Source organism: Falco rusticolus, chromosome 6 (genome assembly GCF_015220075.1).
Source record: "Falco rusticolus isolate bFalRus1 chromosome 6, bFalRus1.pri, whole genome shotgun sequence".
Classification (NCBI taxonomy): domain Eukaryota; kingdom Metazoa; phylum Chordata; class Aves; order Falconiformes; family Falconidae; genus Falco; species Falco rusticolus.
In genome coordinates this window covers 41,204,835-41,228,434 of record NC_051192.1, presented here as the reverse complement: position 1 = coordinate 41,228,434, position 23,600 = coordinate 41,204,835, and the positions used below count along the sequence as shown (strand labels likewise).

General features: G+C 44.7%; 1 long non-coding RNA gene across 1 annotated transcript; it reads right to left on the bottom strand.

Moving 5' to 3' along the window:
* Positions 1-509: 509 nt before the first annotated feature.
* On the bottom strand, positions 510-23,126 carry LOC119150375. The gene is made up of 3 exons (XR_005105039.1): positions 22,631-23,126; positions 20,545-20,646; positions 510-10,293 (listed from the first exon to the last, which is right to left on the bottom strand). It is a non-coding gene; the product is annotated as an uncharacterized LOC119150375 (long non-coding RNA).
* Between the last annotated feature and the right edge of the window lie 474 nt (positions 23,127-23,600).

Genomic DNA, 23,600 nt, shown 5'->3' with positions numbered 1-23,600 from the left:
TCACGTCTCAGTTTGTGTATGCTATTGCTTAATAAGCATAAGCGAGCATCACTTGGCTGGACAGAATCTTCATACGGAGTTGTGGAGAAACTCCACAACTCTTTAGATTGTCCTCTCCTCTTGTGACTATTAGCATAAGAAATACTTTATCATTAAGAATCTGCTAAGAAGTTGTTCTCAGCTACTCAATTATAGTACCTGAGATGGGCAGGTACATGTAAAACCAGGAAATGAAACTGGTAATAGTATGAAGAAAATATATTAAGGTATTTATCTTTTCATAGTGTTTTCATGGCTGACTTTGTCATTTCAATGTACTTTCCTTGGCTGTGCAGTAATTTGTAATCCAGAAGAGGGCCTTACAGTTCCACTAATGAATTAAGAATACAAGCACAGTTCAATCTTGATTATATACCTCTTAGTGGATACTTACCTTAAGCATGAAACTGTGTTTTATTCAGCTGATATTCAGGAATTTGAGAAATGCCCGAACTTTTTTTTTTTTTTAAATGTAAAAGAGCCATTAGAATTCTATGACTATAAAAATTGAATACAATTAAACTTTTTAGATTGTTCAAATAAATACTTTCAAAAGTGTTTTTTAAAAGAGCATTAAAAGCATTACTTTGCCATCATTGCTCCCAATAGCTTAGAATTTGTATTTTGTGCATTTACTTATTGTTTATGAACTGACATGGGAAACAAGCATTTTTACCATAATGGCTATTTTCAGAGTTTAGAAATAGTATTCCTTTAACTGCTGTCTGTGACCTACCTGTTCTCCTCACTGTTACTTACAGCACTCTTTGAGTCTTTTCCTTTCTATAAGCAAAAGAAGTTATGACTGCATTTGTAAGGTTTCAACAGTTTCAGCACTTCAAGGGCTCGTGAACCAGACAGCTGAGCTGGAAAAGCTATTTAGGAAAAGACCACGTTTTAATGACTGCAGTGGCTTTAAGGAAAGAAACAGTCCCACCTGTGGTTACGGTATTTGGCTGGTGATACAAGTTAGCCATTTGTCTATACAGATACATACATACAGTCCTCAACTGGAACGTAATTTTCTTACACATTGAAGAAGTCATGAAAGTCCAAGTTAAAGGAAGGTGTTAGACTTCTGGCTTGTCACTGACATCGGTGACAGTAGGAATTGGAGCCTACATACTGTTTTGGACCAGGACCTAAATCTCTCGGCACCTGTTCTTCTGCAGAGGGGCTAAGAATGCTTTCATTCCCCACTGCTTTCTTTCAAAAAAGAATTCTGTTAGCATTTGGGTAGTGTGACAGCAGGAGCCACGTAAATAGTAGGATAAAACACACTTTAAAAGGTGTGCCCAATTCTGAACCCTTAAAAGTGGAACAGAACTATTTTGTAACAGGAGTCAGTGACAGCCTGTCACTTAAAACAACAGTTTAAGCGCTGCTCAAATCCAAAAGAGACTGGAGAGAGTGACAAAAAAATTCTCATAAGAGTGATCAAGGGTAATGTACATCTTAGAAAAAGGACATGAAAGAGGAATAGCATAGCAAGCTAAAAACTAGTGTATTCCAGAAAGCTTACAAAAGATGCTTCTGTTCACTGTTCAGTTTAACATGTGAGCAAAAAACCCCAACGGTGTAGTATTAAGAGGCACATTTGGATGTGTGGTTTTCGTTTGTTTTGGTTTTAAGTATAATAATTAGCTTGGGGAACAAACTGCTAAAAGATTACACCGAAAGCAAAAATGTAGCCCATTCTCCTTAAAATCCTGTTACTTACCTGAGTAAGAACAAATGCAGATACACAGGTATTTTTATAAAAAAAGACATTAACTCCTGTTTGAAGACAAGCTGCTCATCGCAGCCGTAGCATGACATCTCCACAACTGGTAGGTGTCTGTCTCCTCCTGTCTCCCCGCAGGCAGCGCTCTCCTCCCTCCCTGCAATGACTGGTCTCCCACCAGTGTAGCAGCAGCTCTGGTGGCAGGAGCCCACTGAGGTGGGTCCTGTTGGCCTCCACTTGCCACTGCCCCCAGAGGTGTGCCTAGGGCAGCTGTCCCTGGCTGATGTGCTGCGGCTCTTCCTAACCATGAGTTATAAGTTAGTTTGTTAGTGTTGTTTAGAGTTGGATTCACAAAACTGAGCGCTCCACAAAAAGTTATGGAGATCCTGGGCAGAAGGCTCTAGGTTCAGGCTGAGAGAAACATCTCCATGGCTAAGCTCAGCACAGGGGCTGGAAGAAGGCAGGAGATGGCCACAACAGTTACAACCCGATGAACTGACCAGTTTCAGTGCTCCAGATCAGAAAATGAACTTGACAAAATAAGAGTATTGGAGAATACAGAAAGAAGAATGTCAGAAAAAGACTTGAACGATTCTTGGAATGCTTATTTAGCAAGGAGGAGACTGTTGCTCATGGCTGCAGAAGCATAGGCTTGGTTTGTAACTTGCTACCAAATAAAATCCTGCAGCAGATCGCACCAGAGGCACCCGGGAATCAGGATCTGATGGGTTGGTTCCACAGCCTGCAAGAAGCGTTGCTGTCTGCTTGCTGGGGACCTAGGTCTCAGGCTTTTGCTCTAGCCCTAAAAGAGTGTCAAAGGCAACAACTTTGTTACTGCCACCAGGAAAACTCAGAGCAGTGGCTTATAAATTATTCTATTCATTTTCACAGTGCTTTTACTTCTGTTTATCTATTTGTGTCTAGATTGCCACATAGGAGGCCTCAAGAGCAGCAGTAAACATATTTAACTGGTTCATTTAAAGAAGTTTAAATGCTTCATGTCACTACTTTTCCCCTTGCTGCATGATTGATAAATACATAGGCTTCAGCATTATATTTACCTTGGACTGCATTTTTGCCAGTTCATCACAGATAAATATGATTTTATTTCAGCCTTTGTTTGCTTGTCAGTAGTCTGACATCAAAATATATTGAACTGGCTAGGAGGGCAAGGAAACAAAACAACATGGCTTTGTCTCTGCTAAACCGATTACAATTGACAATTCAAGGCTATAATAAATATGTCTTGTGACTTGCACGCTAGAGGAGAGCCTGAATTTAAATTATAGCTTTGGGTTTTGAAATGCTCACTGATCCATTCCATTCCCATTAAGAGTGCCTTCCGCTTTGCAAAATTAAGTGGTATCTTTACATGACAGTTTAATTAATTTATTTTTCAATATGTACATTTATGGAGTTTCTCCATTAAGCTTTTGAAATGTCTGTAGATCCTATGCATTAATGTAAATGTGCCATGGCCCATAATTACCTTTGGCAGGCTTAGGGCACTGATAAAAAGATTATATTTTTAAAAACTGAAGTCTTCAAACTTCCCCAGTGCTTGGCAGGAAATCTATTTCTGTGTTTTATTTGGAGCAAGGCTGGGGAGCCTGCAGCCAACAACTCCAGTGTAGGCAGTAACTGTTACATTCTAGAAGAAAATACATTTGACGCTAAATGAGAGAAGGGGAGAGGAAGACAATTAGGGGGAGAGTACTAGAAGCAGCTGTTTATTTGTTTTGCCTTGTGGCTGCCAATATATACTCTTATCATTAAAGTGCATCTAGAAACAGGGTATTTTCTATGAAATTACTTTGCAAAACATGGATCTTTGTCGTTTTAAGGGGCTGCCCCAAAGTGAGTTTATCTTCCTCTTTCACAATAGCTCCACACTAGCCAAGAATGCTGGATTCTCCCTTTGCCTCCTCCTCCCTCTTTTCTAAAAATGAACTTTTCAGGGAAATATGGAATTCAGAGAAGTTTGAAGGAGAGCAGATGGCCAAACAGTGATCCAATAGGATGTAAAACTTCAGTTAGGTAGTTGCTTGGCAGGCAAGTACAAGTGAGCCCGTGATGTTTCCATAGCAATGTTTTCACATGGTGCCTTCCTTTTGTCTTTTAAAAATCTTAAGAGATGATAAAAAAAAGGGGGAGGGGGGATAAAATAAAATAAGGTCTCTGCATACCTGAGCATTTAGCATGGTGTAATTAACTCTGCCCTTCTCAGGGGCAGTGACTTGAGCTCATTGCTGCTTTCTGGCTGAAAAGCCATGCACTGACCTCAGCTACGGCCATGCTCACCAGCCTCAATTGCTGTGGTGCTTGTGGGGGCTGCCCATGTTGCTGGAAAAAGCAGGAACAGTTTCTGTAATTAAGATATGACTCAGACTGTAGTGCTTTTGGAGGGGCAAATTGCTTGGGCACTGATTCTTGTGGTGTCAGGATTTCACATTTATGCATGGGGGAAGGTTTGCCGTGGCACTTCTCTAACCTTCAGAGCTTTCTCTGCCAGCAAGGAGGCAGCGTAATAAAAATTGACGCTTCCCATGACTTCGATTCCTATGTTCTCTTTTGAAGTCTGAGAGTTAGCCATTACAGTCACATTAATTTGTGAGGATATAAACAACTGCCATTATCTGTGCAGCCATATTGCACAAGAGAAAAAAAGATTTGTAGGGAGCAGCAGTATCTTTTATTAAGCCAAATGGTAGTCAGAAAAAACAGGCAAGCTTTTCAACCACCAGCCATAGGGACAGCAAGTTCAAAAGCTTACCAGCTTTTTCCACACACCCAATGAAAGTAAACCAAAAATAAGCTAAGTACTTTTTTGTATATATCATCTCCCTGCAAACCTTGCTTTTCTTGAAAAAAATCTGGACAAATTGGGCTATCAGCTGGTTTGAGCAGGAAAAGAGATCACAGGAGACTGGACTCTTGGTAAACTGTTCCTGGCTCCCCAGGAGACCCTTCCCTGCCTCCGCATGGACATATCAGCAGGTGCCAGCACTTTGTGAGGACCCACTGCTATTTTCCCTTCCCAAAAGCCTCCCAGTGAGGTGCTGAACGCAGCAGCTTATTTATTGAGCTCCTTGCACTCAAGCAGGGAGACTCTCACAAAGAGAAGCAGCTTCCTAGCAGGACTGCTGTGAGACGGGGGACAGTAGTTCACATTGCCTGTGGTTTATGAATTGCAGCATGAAACTGCTTTGAATACGGTGGTATAAGCAAATTAAGTCAGTTTAGCCTGGGAACAAAGCTACCTAGCTGCCCTTCTGTGCTCTGGCCTCATATACGTGGAGCTCCCCATCAAGGAAACCCTCCGCTTGTCTAGTGGCCAGGCTGTTATTCCTAAAACTGACCCTGGAGACAGCAAATACTTGCTTTTTAAAGAAATTAATTTTCTTACCCTCTGCCACTTCTTTCCAGTCATGCTGTGCAGCACTTACCTGGCAGCACTGGCAGCAGCCTAAATGAATCATTCAAAACTATTCCTGTTCAGTGCACTTTTTAATATTTAAATGTGTTTATCTCGTCAGGGAGCTCCATCAGGATGCTCAAGCTGCCAGCGACAATAGGGAGGGCTGAAAGCTCTCAGCCACAGTTGCAACAAAACCTTGATTACTTACAACATAGGACACTTCAGTAGCATTTCCACCACAGGGGAGATTTGGCAACTTCAGTGCAGGCAGCTGCAGCTTGAGGAGGTTCAACCTATGGATTTACCTATAGATTTGCAGAGTCCTTGCAGTGCTGCAGAGGGCAGTTAGGGAATCGCATGGCAATGGGTTGGAGCTGGGCAAAGTGGAGGCTCAGACTCCTTCCCATCTTTACCTTAACCCTGTGCCATGGCTGTTTCCTCAGTGCTCACTCACTTCAATATGTTGTACTGAAAGTTTATTTGGTTCTTTCCTGCAGGTCTTAGTCAAGGTAGGGCAAGGCTTTGATCTTCCTTTACACCCTGTGGCAGAGCCACAGAGCGCTCCCATTTGGAGCCACCTGCCTGTTCATTTCAGATTTCAGACAACCATCACTGCGGCACTATTCAGCAGCCATCAGAACTTGCCTGCTTGCTGAGGCTGTAGCTACAAACCTAACTCCAAAATATCTTTGCTGACAGTGGTCCCGTGCCAAGCTTGACCAAGCTGTATTGAGGAATGTGCCTCCCTATTGATCTCATCCATTCATTTTCATCCTCTCTCCTCTCCTGCTGCTCCCCGCCCCCCCCCCCCCCAAAAAAAAAAAGCAGCCCAGAGCTGCGCTGCCTATCTGGGGAGCAGCAGAGATGAGGAGCCTCTGCCCTCCTGCCTTTCTGCCACTCCAGCTAGAATAATGCCAGCTACCAAGAAGGAATAGCAGCCTAATGAAATGGCAATCTGGCATTAAGATGTGTATATAGTTGCCATTTGTTAAACTGACAGATGACATTTGGAGCATGCAGCCCCTATTCATTTTTTAAAGCTAAATACTCTCTTGAAATAAAGTCTTTGCTGTTAGTCTTAAAGCTGATTTCCAGCCCAGACAGGGCCAGCTGTGCTTTAACACATTTCTGGGCACAAGGTCAGATTCCTAGCAGCTATAAGATTTTTTATTATTTTTTTAAATTTTTTTTTGCAATGAACTGGACAATTCATGAAGAATAAACACGTTACCTGCCTCCCAGGTTACCTTGGATTCTACCTTTTTTTTTTCCCCTGCTACCTTTCCATGTAGAATTCTTTATGCAACAAAAAAACGCCAGTTCTGACAAACAGCATTTAACCAACCTGAATTTCATCATCTGCTACCTAGTCCCACTTGTCTACATTTTTATGTACCTACAATAACAAGGTGCCAAAAGGAAGCTCCAAACACCTTCAGCAATAGTTTAAAATGTATTCATGAGCAACAAAGACTCAGCTTTCTTAGAGACAAATACCTCAGACGTTATATTTTAAGAACAGTTAAGAGTGTGAAGGGACTCGGCTCATCCAACTCAAAAGCATAGAAATCATGGTAAAAACGCGATATTCCTTTACACCTTCAAATTGCTGTCAACACTTTCAATAGCATACTTATGATAGCTTCCACTTCCAGCTCCAGAAATACTCAGAAGAAATAGGTGCCCAAACTTTATCGAAGTTGTACTCTTAGACAAGTACTTGGCTGTTACCTCATATGCTTCTTCATCAATTTTATTGATAAAGGTCCAGAAAACTCATCTGACTGTTGTTTATTTAATGTCTTTTCAAAGTCATTCCGTTTTAACACTAGGATGTCATTCCTCTATGGCTGTGCTGCCAGTTTAGCTTATTTTTGCATGTAAAAGAGCAAAAATTAAGCCTTCCAATATACAAAGAATTTGATAAGTAGATGGCTGCTATTGACTGAAGGGAGGGAGCACCTTCCATGGGTGTACACCAGGCACAAGCGTGTAGAAGATAGCATAGTTTCATCTGACATCCTTTCAACGACTAAATCAAGGCCGGCAAAAAGTAAAGTCTTACTCCAGCAGCTAAGGCAAGAGAAGCCCAGTGTGGCCAGCAACCTTCTCGCTCTGCATCAAATTTGCCAGGAGTCACAGCCACACGGGAGCCACTAGAGGAGCAAGAGCCTGCAGAATGAGTCACAGGGAGGCTTGCTTTCTTTAAGTTAAAAAGAAAAAAAAAGAAAGAAGAAATCTTAAGTGATTTACATATGAATTGCTTCTAATGAGGACACACAAGCTCAGTTTTCCAGCAGACTTTCAACAAGGCCAAAATTAAAGATACAATTACATGGCAGAATCTAGACTGAGATCTTCATGATTTTTATGTCAACAGTGAAGTCAGCCACTGCTGGTGGGTGGGAAGCAGCTCTCTTTAGGGATGTTGAGCTGGTTGATTTTCTGATTACTTCAGAGAATTTTAAAAATAGCAAATTATAATAACAGGTCTATAGACTCTGTAGCAGCTTTCTGATTAATGTGAACCTCAAGCTATATGCTAAGTTCTTGCCCATAAGGTATGCCGTTCAGACATTTTCTAGATGCTATTTTAACCTGTGTCTTCTGAGTCACATTAGTCAAAAGAATTGGGCTATAATTTAATTATTGCAAATGGTGCATCAGTGAGTTATTTCCTAGGAAAGAGAGTTAAGAAAACCCAACACTGCAATTAATGCTGAAATGGAACCCTTTTGCTTTGGCCTTTTGAAAAATTTTCCGTATGACAGGAGCCAAGTGAGACTGAAAGAGTTTAGAAAATTCTATTAGAAAGTCATCTACACCCAGAGCTTTCCCAGAGACCAGAGGTTTTATGACTCCTTTTTATTTCTTCCTCTGCTTTGGGACTACCTAATATTCCCTAATTTCCTGCAGAATTATAGGTATTGCCAATTCGCTTAAGAGGCCTTGAGTCTGTTCAGCTGTGCAAATGACTCAGATTAGTTAAAGGATTTTAAAACTCAAAAGAGATGTCCTTTAGGTCAACAGGGTTTGTAGCTTGTATAGCAGATGACCATGCACAGGAATTGCATAACACCCTGTGCTTGCTTTCCTTCCTGAACAGTACTGCCAGCAGCTCCCAGACATTTCCTCATGGCTCTTAATTTCTGTTTTTCCACCATTTTTTAGACAAAAGAGTCTCCACTTTTACTTCACATAGAAGTGTAAGTAAGATGCAGTTGTGCATCTGAGTCCCATTAAGCAAAAGACCCTCGCTCTATTGCTTCTTCATAACCACACAGCCTGATGATTTAGAATAGTAACATTTAGGGCCTGAGCAGATTGATCAACAAAATGAGCAGCATAAAGGATTCTCAGTGGGATTCAGAGACTCCCAAACTGAGGCAAGGAGCCTGGAAAAGTTTTTTAAGCCTTGTTATGCCGTGAGCTGAAGAACATAGCAAGCTCTGTGATGCACCTCTCCAATCTTCCATCTATACTGTCCTCTTTGAACTCCACCATCTATCTTGTGGGTACTTGGGGCCATCCACATGCTACTGATGAAGAGCAGGACTTGCTGCACCTGCTAGAGGGCTGAAATATAATCTGCCCATGCCTGACTCATCCAGAACATCTTGAACACACATCAAGGTGGTGAGCATGCCTGGACTTTTCCCTTCAGAGATCTCCAGAATATAGCCTGTGGCCATGCAGTGGAGGTGCCGTAAGGTGTGCAGATGGCATACAAGGGTTGAACTTGTGAATGAACTTAAGACCTCTCTTACAGACACTTGAGCTATACTGTATGTGAGGAGTCTGCCACTTAGCAGCTTGGCTGGACTAGGCTACCATTGCCTTAACACGTTCCAAGTAGTGCCCTCGAGGGACAGTATTTTGTGCAATCCATGATATATTCAAGTGGTATTTCAGTTTGGCCTATAGAGTGTGCTTATTTTCTGCCTGACAAAATAAAAAGATCAGAAATAGAGGGGAATAGGAAAAAAAGGCACAGAAAGGGAAAATTCAAGTAAACACAAAAAATATGGCAAGTCAGAGTGCTACAAATACAAAATGCTAATATGCAAAATGATCAGCGCCTTGATCCTGTGAAATACATAGGGCACACATGGGAGCCTGGTTTACTTACAAGGAAAGAAAACAGTCCTATTTTGAATACATTTATCTTCTAACTTCCTTTCACTGAAAACATGTTTGTTTTTAAATTAATTACTTGGGAAAAAGCAAGAGAAATGGGTGTGGTGGAGTTGGAGGAAAAATAAATACTAATTAAAAAGCATGACCCATGGAACATGGTGGAGACCAGGTTTTTGCTCTCCAGCTGTTTCTGAAGGCTGAAGGAAAACAAATGGACTGGTTCAACTCTCCAGAGCACGTTGCATCAGAAGATCTGCACCCTTTGTCCTTCAAGGTAGAGGGCAAGATGCAAGGAGTTGTAATCATGAAGAGCCACACAATCTATGTACACCAGGTTTTTACAGCATGTATTAAAAATTAAGTATTTGGGGAGACTCAAAGTCTGGTATGCCAAAGCTTGGGATTGGACTGGATGCAAAACCTATTTCTAGTAGACTCTGCTCTCCACCATTTACAGACGCTGTCTAGAAACCTGTAAACCGATGCTTGTGTTGGCAAATGGTTCTGCTATTCCAGGTAGACTCCTAGTGGGAAACCCCATCAGCTATTAAAATCACTTCTCTCTGCCCACCCTCCCATTCCCTCTACCCCTAGAAGTCCTACTGGCTCAATATATCTACATCCCTTGGAGTCAGAGACTACATTTATTTGGCTGCACACCCCTGCTCCCTACAGTGAGCGTACAGCAGCTAAGCTGGGCTTTGGTGATCACACCACCCTTGTTCTGTCCAGCAAGCTCAGAGCCTCAAAGTTTCTGTCCACCACAGGATGCATATGTTAATGCATCATGCATGTGTTTAGTTTTAAAAGCGATTCAGACTTGTACTTGACTGACTGATAGAGCAGACGTACCTTTTGTTTCCAGGGTATGGATTTTCAGTGTGTCCTAACTGGCCACAGTTTTCAGGTCCCGTGGCTGTTCCTGTGTTGCAGTATAATAAACGAAGGCAGATGATCCAGTTCTCAGTGTCTTTGCCTGAAGAGATATAAATCACATTGTAGGTATTATTTCTTTATGTGTTATGTTATTTGCTGAACAATTAAGTGTGCACTACTGAAGGATTAATAAGTGAGCCAAGGCTACAGAACATAATGCAACTTCACAGCAAGAAGTGACAATGCAATTCTTTAATACTGTAATATTATTTCATGTAAAACCAGCTGACGTAAAATCAATTCCATGCTAAATTGTGTTTTCCCCTGCAGTCCTTTTGAACTTAAAAAAAAAATAGTGAGAAAGATACCAACAGCCCATAAATAATCTCTAAATCACATGTTACAGACTGATGGTAAGCAGCACTCTCACAAATCCATATTTATATTAAAAAAACTCATATGTGTACATTATATAGACTATCAATTATTACAGCTGAAAGTAAAATAAATGTGATGAGCGTACATCTACTTTGCCATCCGTTACATCTCATCTTTGTGAGAAAATGCTACTTTTAGTCCAAGCTATATATCTTATGAATTTAACACAAACAATATGTTCTAGCTATATAAAAATCTAAATATCTACATCCAAGACATGCGTGATTACATATAAGCATATTATAAACTATACATGAGTAATAAACCACAAGTTTTAGGTTTTTTCTCTGTGAAGTTCAATTTGTCATGCTTTGGCAGGTTACATTAATAGATTTATCCTTGCAAAATTGCACTTCTTTCAATAAACGCGACTGTGGGAAGTGATTTTGGACAGTATCTTCACAACTGAGGACAGCTCAACGTTCAGATCACTGGGACCCAGAGCAGGTCAAAAAGCAGCCAGCCAGTTCAAAGGTTTTCACTTTTGGCTGTCTCTTTGATAATTGCTTGAGGGGCAAAGGGTGCTGGTTCCCTCTCAAAGTAGTATCGCAAAAATGATACTGGGGTGAAAAATCTGCAGTGAGTGCTGGCTCCAGCAGCTGTTGCTTGAGAGGAGTGAACAAACCACCCTCCCCTCCCAGCAGAGCATGTTGCTCCCCTGCCCTATGGAAAACACTCGGCTGTTGCTAGCACAGCAATTACACTGCAGGAAAATCTGCTTCCAAACGATTTAGTCTTTATTTACTCAGGGGTGGGGGAGTGGAGAAGCTAAAAGGTAAAGGCTAATGAGATGCTGGCATGGGAATTATTTTACAGTAATAAAATACTTCATACGTTCCTGAGGGCACATCACACACAAGCCCGCAGAGAGTCCTTCAGAGTGAGATTTCATGAAGACCTTGCACCTGTAAACATAACTTGTTAGTGGGAAAGCTGCTGCTACATCAGCCTGTCCCATTGTCCCATCACACTAAGATAGCAGGGTACAAGTTAATTGGAAGGACTAGGGGTAGCACAGGCAACCAGGGAAAGCAAGCAAACAACGCACAGTCGTTTTCTGAAAGTGCCCTTTCTTTGTACGTTCACTTTACATGCAAAGGTTTTTATAGTGTTTTTTGAACCAGCTCTGTTGTCCCACTGTTTATCTAGTGCATAAAGCTCCTTCTCATGTATATGCAATGTTTCTCTTTGGGCTGCTTTTTGAATTAGTATGTAGATAAACTAAACTAGGATATGCCTTAGTGTAACTGGCAAAATGGGCAATAAGAGCGCTTGCCAGATTGTACCAGGAACACCATTCAGGCTCCTGGTAACAAAAAGACTTTTGCTATTAATTTTGATAACACCTAGGAAAGGAACAATGCAACACAGAGCTTGAGGCTTCACCTCTTGCCTCTGGCACTGACCCACACAGACAGGGTGAGAGCTGCTCAGTGTCTCCATTTGCTCCTCTAAATTACAGCACACTCAGCAATGCATCAGCTAGGGGGTTTGAGGCTAAAATCTTGTAAACCAATTTTGATTCCTTCCATCATGTCTCTCATTAAGTGCTAAGTGCCTCCAGGGAAAGGCAGCTGATTAAACAGATTCCTCAGTGACATAATGAATTTACAAAACCCCTCTGTTTTCACTGGGGATGTTTGGGGAAAAATATCTTCAGTCACCAAGGGCAAAGTCCACTGAGAGGGAGAATCACTCCATTTCCTCTGCCTTGGAGCCTGACAAACCTTTGCCACCCACCCTGGGAGGCTGAGAGGAGATCCCTGCTGAGCACTGGGAGGGAGGGAAGAGGCAGGGACACAGCCATCCATCCATCCATCCAGGGCACCAGCACAGCAGCCTACTGCGCCCACACCGAAGCATGCAGGTCACAGCCTCTTTTCTTTCCTTGGCAGCTGTAGCCCAGCCAGCTTCCTCACAGCAAAGTTCTCCGAGGCAAGCTCTGGGTACTGCCTCTCAGCACAGGAAAGAAGTATGAGACTTTTTCCAGCATTCAAATCCTGTTTTTAATATGACTCAGCTCTGCAGAGTCCATAAGGATGACATGGGTTGTGCTTTATTAACAGTTAGGTTAATGTTTGGAAATAAAAAGACTGATTGTTTTATCTGTTTAATCATTTGGTTCTGCCAAGAGCAACCATAAGCACAGCTCGGTGGTGCATGAAGACAGTACAGCCTGACATTCGTTTCCCACCACTAAAATCCAAACATTAGCATACAAGTTGTGTAGCGGGCTGGCAGGGGCAGGCAGCCAGGATGGCAGCTATTGGAGTGAAGAAAAATTATGATCATTGAGTCATGGAGATTTTCAACCTCCCCGCAATGGAAGGAAAGATAGATGGATGAGGTGGGCTAATTCTGAAGTTTGGCAGTTCATTTGTGTTTGCCCAGCTTTCCTATGCCTTCAGCTGAACTAGACTACAGACCTGAGGACTAAAAACTGCTCCAGTTTTTCCTCAGTATTATTTCACTTGTGTGTGTGCACCCCCCTCTCTTTTTCCTTAAGTCTCCTCTTCTCAGCTACATCCTTCAGCAAACAGTAGCTGCAATGCAGATTCACCGCAGGTAACCAGGCAATGCTACTGACCTGCCATATGCAGCCAGCAGCAGCTATAGCAATTCATCATTGAAAAGCAATTGGATGGCTAGATCATGCGGTCACCTGGCACCCAAACAGCGCTGGATGTGCAGATGCCATTAGTGCAAAGAGCAGAATAAGAGACAACAGGAGCCAACAGACACAGGAATATTTCTTAACAGACTATAGCTACCTCAGCTAACGTTTATCACTATCACAAAGTGCAGCTGTTAGACTCATTGATCCTTTGAAATGTACACAGAGCAGAGTTTGGTGATTTTGGGCTGAGCTACACAGAACACCTCTCATTCTGTACACAAAGTCAAGGGGCAGAGAAGCCACTGAAACAATCACAGTGAAGTTGCACTCCAAGCAAAGTTTCCTTGGACATGCAAACACATGCCTTACCCACTTCTGGGAAGGCACGTGGCTGTATACACAGTGGTCCAGCTGGCCCAACAATTCCAGTAAGTAAGTATTCTGCTGTTGTAAGAACACTGAAGAGCTTATAACTGGCCATAAAGCACATTTTGTAAAAGCTTCTTAGCAGCCACACAAGTGGGCTCTCACATAGGGGACTGGCTAATGACATTAAATGAGACAGAGCTTCTGCAGGGTTAGCAGACCTGAAACACAAAGTCTTGAGACCCTTAAAGCCTCTGCAATTGTCCTCCATCTAATTTCTTTCTCCTGTTTGCATTCTGTTGTTATCTACTCTTTCCAGTCAAAAGGGCAGTGGGCCCTATTGCTGACCACTTTCTCATATCTGTGATATTTCTAAAAGAGAAGATGCTGTCAGGAGCTGCCCATAGCTTTAATGTGGCAGCTCAACACATGAAATCTTTCTTCCTCTGCCAAAGCTATGCTGTTTGCTAGTGCAAAAATAAGCAGAGTCTAAGCACTGCCCACTCTCCCTGCCTTTCCTCATATACTCACTAAAAAAATAGCAGGAGCACAACTCCCACACATTGCACAAGATCCAGACTCAAGAAACCCTAAGCCAGGCTTTTTCCTGTCCCAAGTCTCTGTTAGAACTAGTCAAAATGTAACACTTGTAAAATTGTAACATCCTTAGAGCAGGGGAGGGGGGGAAGGGGGGAATCCAAACAAACCTGAACCCACCCAAAATGTGCTGCCACTTCCATAACTAACTGAACCCCACAATGCTAAGCTAAAATAAAATAAGTAAAAAAAAAAAAAAAAAAAAAAAAAAAAGTCTTACCACCACCTCTTTAACCCCAGCCTCCAGGCCACCTCTACTTCAGAACCACATTATTTCCCTCCAGCTTCACATTTTCAGCCTTGCCATCCTAATGAGAAACCTTTGCCAGCTGGATCCAGCTCCCTAAACAATCTCTGTAATGAGGACAGGCACCTGGGGACCTACCTGCCTAGGTCAGGAGCAGAATTTAGTTTGTTTTTCCAGTCCCCCATACTGCAGAGTCCTTTGAGGCTGTGATAAGGGAATGCCAAACCACCTGGCAGCAAGAGCAGATGAAGAGGGAGGGGACTGATGAAGAGCTGAGATGTGGGTGGTAGCCAGAGTGGGAGGAAAGGGTTAGAATCATAGAATCACAGAATCGTTTAGGTTGGAAAAGACCTTTAAGATCCAACTTTAAATCCAACCGCTAACCCAGCACTGCCAAATCCACCACTAAACCATGTCCCTAAGCACCACAGCTACACATCTTTTAAATACCTCCAGGGATGGTGATTCCACCATGTCCCTGGGCAGCTTGTTCCAATGCTTGGCCATCCTTTCAGTGAAGATATTTTTCCTAATACCAATCTAAACCTCCCCTGGCACAACCTGAGGCCATCTCCTCTTGTCCTGTTGCTTATTACTCGGGAGAAGACACCTACCCCCACCTGCCTACAGCCTCCTTTCAGGGAGTTGCAGACAGCAATAAGGTCCCCCCTGAGCCTCCTCTTCTCCAGGCTAAGCAGCCCCAGTTCCCTCAGCCGCTCCTTGTAAGACTTGTTCTCCAGACCCTTCACCAGCCTCTTTGCCCTTCCCTGGACACGCTCCAGCACCTCTACGTCCCTCTTGCAGTGAGGGGCCCAAAACTGAACACGGGGTTCAAGGAGCGGCCTCCCCAGTGCCGAGTACAGAGGGATGACCACTTGCCTTGTCCAGCTGGCCACACTGCTTCAGATACAAGCCCAGATGCTGTTGGCCCTCTTGGCCACCTGGGCACACTGCTGGCTCACGTTCAGCCGGCTGCCAGCCAGCACCCCCAGGCCCTTTCCTCCAGGCCCTTTCCAGCCGCCCTTCCCCCAGCCTGTAGCGCTGTGTGGGGCTGGTGTGACCCAGGTGCAGGGCCCAGCACTGAGCCCTGTTGAACTCAGTTGGCCTTGGCCCACTGATCCAGCCTGCTCAGATCCCTCTGCAGAGCCTTCCTGCCCTCCAGCAGATCAACACTCTCCCCCAAGCTGGTGTTGCCTGCAGAGTACTGAGGGTGCACTTGATCGCCTCATCCAGATCATTGATAAAGATATCAAACAGAACTGGCCCCAGTGCTGAGCCCTGGGGAACACCATTTGTAACAGGTTGCCAGCTGGATGTAACTCCATTCACCACCATGCTTTGGGCCCAGCCACCCAGCCAGTTTTTTTACCAAGTGAAGAGGCTACCCGTCCAAGCCATGAGGAGCCAGTTCATCCGGACAATGCAGTGGGAAACAGTTTCAGGATTTACTGAAGTCTAGGTAGACAACATCCACAGCCCTTCCCTCATCCACTGAGTCACCTCGTTACAGAAGGAGATCAGGTCCATCAGGAAGGACCTGTCTTTCATAACCCCATGCTGGCTGGGCCTGATCCCCTGATTGTCCTGCATGTGCCACGTTATGCCCCTCAGGGTGATCTGCTCCATAACCTTCCCTGGCACCGAAGTCAGGCTGAAAGATCTGTAGTTTCCTGGATCCTCCTTCCTGCCCTTCTTGTACATGAGTGTCACATCGGCCAACCTCCAGTCTGCTGGGACCTCCCTGGTCAGCCAGGACTGCTGATAAATGGTTGAAGGTGGCTCAGTGAGCACCTCTGCCAGCTCCCTCAGTACCCTTGGGTGGATCCCATCTGGTCCCATAGACCTGTGAGTATCTAGCTGGTGTAGCAGGTGCTAACCATTTCCCCCTGGATTATGGGGCTTCATTCTGCTCCCCGTCCCTGTCTTCCAGCTCAGGGGGCTGGGTACTCAGAGAACAACAGGTCTTACTATTAAAGACTGAGGCAAAGAAGGCATTAAGTACCTCAGGGTCTTCCTCATCCTTTGTCACTACGTTTTCCCCTGTGCCCTGGTTTAACCCCAGCCGGCAACCAAGCACCACGCAGCCGCTTGCTCGCTCCCCCACCCAGAGGGGTGGGGAGGAGAATTGAAAAGGAATGTAAATCTCGAGGGTTGACATAAGAACAGTTCAATAATTTAAACAGATTAAAAAGGAAATAATAATAATCACAACAACAACAGTTATAATGGAAAAGGCGAGGGAAAGAATAAAATCCAAAGGGAAAGGGAGAAAGGAAAACAAGTGATGCACAGCACAACTGCTCACCACCTGCTGACGGATGCCCAGCTGGTCCCTGAGCAACGATCTGCAGGCCCCAGCTAACCTCCCAAGTTTATATACCAAGCATGACGTCCCATGGTATGGAATACCTCTTTGGCTGGTTCAGGTCAGCTGTCCTGGCTGTGTCCCCTCCCAATTCTTTGCGCCCCTCCAGCCTTATTGCTGGCAAAGCCCAAGAAACCAAAAAGTCCTTGACTTAGTATAAACATCACCCAGCAACGACTGAAAACATCAGTGTGCTATCAACATTGTTCTCACATCAGAGCCAAAACACAGCACTGTACTAGCTACTAAGAAGAAATTAACTCCATCCCAGCTGAAAACAGGACACCCCCACATCCAGTAAAGGATGAAGATTCTCCTTAGCCCTCCTTTTGTTGCTAATGTATTTATAGAAACATTTATTATTGTCTTTTATGGCCATAGCCAGATTAAGTTCTAGCTGGGCTGTGGCCCTTCTAATTTTCTCCCTGCATAACCTCACAACATCCTTGTAGTCCTCCTGAGTTGCCTGCTCTTTCTTCCAACGGTCATAAACTCTTTTTTTCCTGAGCTCCAGCCACAGCTCTCTGTTCAACCAGAGCAGTCTTCTTCCCTGAGGGTGCATCTTTCAGCACATGGGGGTGGCTTGCTCCTGTGCCTTTAGGATATCCTTCTCAAATAGTGTCCAGCCTTCCTGGACTCCTTGGCCCTTCAGGACTGCCTCCCAAGGGACTCTGTCAACCAGGCTCCTCAACAGGCCAAAGTCTGCCCTCCGGAAGGCCAAGGCAGCAGTTCTGCTGACCCCACTCCTTACTTCTCCAGGAATTGAAAACTCTTATCATTTCATGTTTGCTGTGCCCAAGACAGCCTCCAGCCATCACATCACCCACAGGTCCTTCTCTGTTCACAAACAACAGGCCCAGCGGGGCGCCTTCCCTCGTGGCTCACTCACCAGCTGTGTCAGGAAGGGACCTGCCACACACTCCAGGAGCCTCCTAGGCTGTTCCCTCCCTGCTGTGTTGTGTTTCCAGCCGGCATCTGGTGGGTTGAAGTCACCCACAAGAACAAGGTCTAATGATTGTGAGACTTCTCCCAGCTGCTCATAGAATATTTCATCTACCTCTTCATCCTGGTTGGGTGGCCTCTAACAGACTCCCACCAGGATATCTGCCTGGTTGGCCTTCCCCCTGATTCTTGCCCATTAACACTCAGCCCTACGGTCACCATCATTAGGCTCTAGCCAACCAGAGCACCCCCTAACATACAGGGCTACCCCCCGCCTCTCCTTCCTTGCCTGTCTCTTCTGATCAAAGCCATTGGGTATGAGCACCCAGATTTGATCCCAAGCCTAGATATCTTCTTTGAAGAAATTACACTTTCTGTGTAGGGTGCAGGTGCACATCTGGCAAAACTGCCTTTTTGTTTTATGGCTTTGTTTCTTCGTTATACCTTCCCCTTCCCCTTCCCCATTCTGTTTGGTGTATTTCAGTCACAGCTAGTTGGGAAGGGAAGGCTTCACTTTCTCATGAAGTTACTGTTCCGTCAAAGCCCAACTTTAAAAATACATTTTCTAAATATGCACTATTCAGTCTTGTCCTCGGTAATTTGATTGGCAGAAATAAGAGCTGCAAAAGTAGATCTTGTCAGTCATTCTTAAGCCTTCCTTAATACGGGAACAATCACCTGCCATTTCAACCATATTTTTAAAGGGGCACAATGTACTTAATAAGTTGAACACAACTGCAGTCTCAACTTTTATTTTTTTGGTAAAAAACCTTCCAGGTGGCACCTGAAACCACATCCTGGCCTATTTTATTTTCTATCATTTTCTGTAAATACACTGCTCGTATGTGTACATCTGCATGTACATCCCATAGACACCCACTGGCACAGCTCTGAGCAGCTGCCTCATGAAATTCAAAGGCCAAGCGCATGCTCGTGTGCAGGGGAGGCACCGTACAGCACCTTGCGGCTGTGGGACATGCAAGGCACAGGTGTTTGCTCCATAACAGGTCACGCTGGCTCTGTGGCACAAGGTGGGCCCAATGTGGAGGAGATTTTACTATTTGCTATTTTTAGGCTCAGCTTTTTTTTTTTTTTTTTACAGCAGAGGATTAGGATTGATTCACATATGGTCATCATTTGCGTGTTGTGGACACAGACCCTATGTCACGCAGCACCCACTCATTTCAGACTGCTTTTTCAGAAGCTGTGAGTACCTGTGGCACTAGCTGTACTCTAAAAGGCACAGAGACACTCAGCAACTTTAAAAGACCAAGGAAACTTGATGCTGGGGTCCCAGGTTATGTTTGGAGAATGGTTCCACAACAAGCAAAACATTTATTTTGCATTAGAAAACCTCCTAAGAATTAAACTGGAATTATTCTATGGTAAATTTAGCTACAGTGTTTCTGGGACAGTGTGTCCAGAGAACAAGCATCCTTCATCTTATCACCAGAATGTAGTTCTGACCTAAAATACAGATTTGGTGCCAGGTGTAGTACTGTGTTTGTGGTCTGTTGCAAATGCCAGCCAGCAAGGGAATGTGTTGGTTTATGGCACACAAGTAAAAAGCACACAGCTAAGTTCAGTTGCATTTGCCTTTGCTGGGAAAGGCAATAATTATTCTGTTTTGCTTCCAAGATAGGAATAGCAAATGTCTCTCTCACCTCACCAAGAGGAGAAAATCACACCCAATATGGTTAAGGTGCACCCCTTTTTACAGAGCAGTGTGACAACCTTGCAATTTGAACAGAATTTTTTTTTTTTTTTTGGCTGCTACCTTCTGGGGGTTTTGTTTGGTTTTTTTTTTTTTCCCTTTACTGTGGTTTATCCTTGAGAGATGTCTCACGCACGAACATCTTGGATTGTTTCATACAAAATGGCAGAGCTCATAAATAAAAGGAATGGGTAGAGCAGAAGTGAAGCTCATTTCATATATGTTTTTACAGAAGCTGATTTTACTGCAAACTGGAGGCAAATACTTGCCCATAGAAGAAAAAAAAGACATCTTAAAAAGAATCATGCCAGTCTGTCACCAGGAGTGGGCAGATTGGTCCTTCCTAGGGTCCTGTGGTGATTCTTGGAGGATGTGAGCTGTGATACCGCTTTTGTTTGCTTTTGCAGCAAACATGCTGCAGCTGAGATCTCCTTTTCCAGAGCTCAGATACACTTTCTGGAAAGCCAGCAGCCAGATGAGCATTTTGATATTTGTGTCCCATGATCAAGGGCAGGGCTTTGGGAGAAAAACGGGAGCACAGCAGATGTTTTGACTGGGAATGTCCCCAGCACTGCTGCTTTTTGACCCACCACATGACCCTTTTGGGGACCTTCCTTCATTTTTCAGCCACTGGATGCTACGACACAGATTTCTTGACGTGCAGCGTGGCTTCCCCTGACTGAAGGCCCTGTGAAAGGGGAGCCCTTTGGCACAGCTTGTGCACAAGTTCCCCTCCCCCCCTCAGCTCTGGTGACAGCAACCTGTGTCCCCGCATTACTTCTTGGCCTCAGTTCCCTTGCAGTAAGGCAATCCAAAAAGTCAACCTTAGAAGGTGCTTTCTGAGCCAAGGATTTTCCCCCAGCAGGTTTCAGAAAGGCCCTTCTGCTTCTCTCGGGGCTGGTGCTACCCCCAGCCAGCCATCGCGGCCGAGCCCCCAGCACAAGCTGGCAGCCGCTGCCCTGGCTGCATTTCATTCTGGCTGCGGTACCTTGATCAATCAAAGCAAATCAAGGGCAGGTCAAAGCAAGGAACCATGTGGATTTTCTTGTCTGGCTCATGTCTTACCTCTGACCACACGCCGGACAAATTCCTCCTCAGCCTGTGTTGCTTTCTTAGCAGTTTTTGCTCTGACCATGGTGATGCTGGTGACACGGGAGGAACCCAGCTCTGTAAGTAAAGACGCACAGAAAAGAGCTGCATTACACTGAAGTCCCAAACCTTGTCCGACTGGATGAGAGCTCCATGGCACAAAGACAGGCCATTGCTCCCCAAGGGTGGTGGGACTGTGGTTGAGGTGCAGCCCTGTTTCCTCCCTGGAAAAGGAGGGAGCACGGCTCAGCAGGAGGCAGCCGGGGCTGCAGCTGGTGGGCCTGACATACCATCTGAGCTGTGGTACCAGCCACGCGGTGGGTGAGCTAAGGACATACTTTCAGCCTTAATTCTGAGTTTCCTAGGTTTTGTCAGTTTAAGCCAGATTCCTAATGTTATTTTAATGCAGTTGTTTTGTGTGTGAATAATATGCTTTCTATGCCAAACCACAAGCCCTGGAACTAATATCTCATAAAAATGCCTAGAGTCCAAAGCTAATAGCTGTTATTCAGCTGATCAAGTGATGCCTAAAAAGTTACAGATTAACACTATTCCCCAGGGGAAGGTAAAATTAAACTCTACTTCTGATGGGGCTGGGTGCTATTCCGCACAGTGTCTGAGCCCAGGCTGGGGGATGCAGCTCGCTGCAGACCCTGCGTGCCCTGCAGCAGGGCTCAGTGCTGTGAATGTGTGCGGCAAGTGCCGTCTGGGCTCCACCTGGAGTCCTGGTGGGCAGATGTTGGGGGTGTGTGAAGCATCCTCATCAGTTTTCCCTTAAAAAAGCCCCTGCCCTGCCAGCAACACCCCCACCTAGCGATGGGTCACTACAGCTCATCCTTGCCCTGCTCAGCTGGGCAGTGATCCCAGGGATGCCAAAAAGGCCGGGGGGAGATGGTCACTGGCTCCCCAGGCTGGCATTGTCTGGGTGAGGTGACAGCTGCGGTGAGACCAGGTCCAGTGTCCAGCAGCCTGGTACAGCGGGCAGGAGCCGGTGCTGGACTCAGCAAGAGGGCAAGTGCCCCTTCCTGTCCCAGAGGGTTTGGATGGGGCATCAGTGACCCACAGGGAGCAGAGGGGGGACATGGAGGGGTCTGGCAACAGGGGTGAAGCTGTCCCTTCGTGCTCCTTCCAGGCAGGGAAATCGAGCCACAGGATGTCAGTGCAGCCTATGTGAACGCCACGCTTGCAGAAAGAAATGACTGTCTCCTGAGCACACAGGAAGATCTCTTTCCCAGAACATCATCTTATTTAGGAAACTCGCATCATGGCAGCAAAGCAGTATGCTTATTTGGGAATAAGAAAATGAGATGTGGCCCCAAGTCAGTGCTTGCATGTAGGCACCACTGCAGAAAGTTTGAGGACACACAAGAGGCAGCTGCTGGCTCACAGTAACAAACACAGAGCTGGATGGGCTGGAGGCCCGGACAGCTGGTGTTTGCTGCCTGAGTCCTCCGATACTGGCTTCAGAGTTGTAAGCTGTCGATTATTTTCCTGTTAGAACACAAAGGGATTAGCTAGATCAGCTTCTGCAGAGGTGAGAAAGAAATGTGTCGTGTAGACTGTTTATTTTGCTCTAATTGGATTCATACCCTCTTTCTGAATAAATCTCATTTTTCTCCAGCTCTTGTGGTTTTTCATGGCTGTGAATGCTGAGGAGCGCTTCCAGGGGCAGGCAAGCGATTCTCAGCTACAGTGGTGAAAGTGAAGGGGTCGTGCTGTGGTCACTAGAAGCAGATAGCCTGCAAACAGCGCAGCCAAGGAAGCTCTCCTGGTCACATCCAAGACGATACTTCACGGTCATGGACAGCTTTTGGCAGCATGAGGCAAAAGCCACTATTTGAACAGGGAAATCTAAGCTTTGCAGTCCTTCCAGACATGACATCCACACCTGCTCTAGGTAAGCTGCAGTACAACAACTTGACCTGGAGGCACAGCAATGCTGGTACAATGTACGTTGGTCCCCCTTCAGCAGGGTGAGCTGCTCTGTATGCTAAAATGGTCAGCGAATTTTCTGCTGCTGTTCATCACCTTTTCTAGCTGGTGCGGACACTAGGAAAATTACCTTCGTTTGCTGTTTTTCTTGGCCTGCTCACTCAGAAACATGGAAAGTACCTGCAGCAGAGGTGGCTTCTCAAGTTTGTCCTTTAAATCTCTGGGGAAAAAAAAAAAGAGTTCAAATGGAAAAGAAAGAAGAAAGAGCATAGTTTAAGAATCCTAGGTATGGGTGGTTGCAAACTGCTAAGTGTCCTCTCTGTGTTACGCCTGCTAACCAAGTAAATGCTTTTCACTCCTGTGTCCTTTGCACTGTGAAAACATCTGATGTCTCTGTACTGAACACTGTGGTTTGAAGCTCTGCCTCTGAGTCAGATGGGTATCAAAAACCTCAGAGCAGCTGGACTGAGCAATGCTCTTTTGGTGAGCGCATTAGAAACCAGACACAAAATAAATAATTAAGTCAATAAGGTTTTTTTGGGGTGTCCAAATTATGCCTGCATATGCATTACAGAGTTAAGCCTTAAATTTAAAATTCTTCCATCAATTTCTTGTTCCTACAGAGAACACATGAATGCTACATCAGGAAGGCACACGTTTCTCTGGAAAGCACCTGTTCCCGAAGTTTCCAAAGATGTCCTGTATTTGCAGACGCCTCTTCACCTACACCAACCCGTGACTTGTCTGAGAGAGTTCAGTAGTCTTATTGGAATCTGTGCACACATAAACTGGACATAAAATTTCTCTTTTATTGCTGTTTTGGTCATGTTTCTCCCCATGACAGATTGTTGTATTTTCTGTTGGCTGTTACTCTATAACTGAGCACTGAAGCATCAGATAAATCCATATGCTGGGTACGTTCTCTGTTTGAGGTGGGTATTGGAGTGATTTGGTATATAGATTGCCATAATTTTCAATGATACCTATTGCCTTGCTCATTTGCTCTTCCAGAACTCATTTATTTTGCTACTTTTAGAGCCTATGGGAGGTGCTAAATAAACATTTCAAACTATAAAAAAAGTTAACGGCCAACTGTGAAG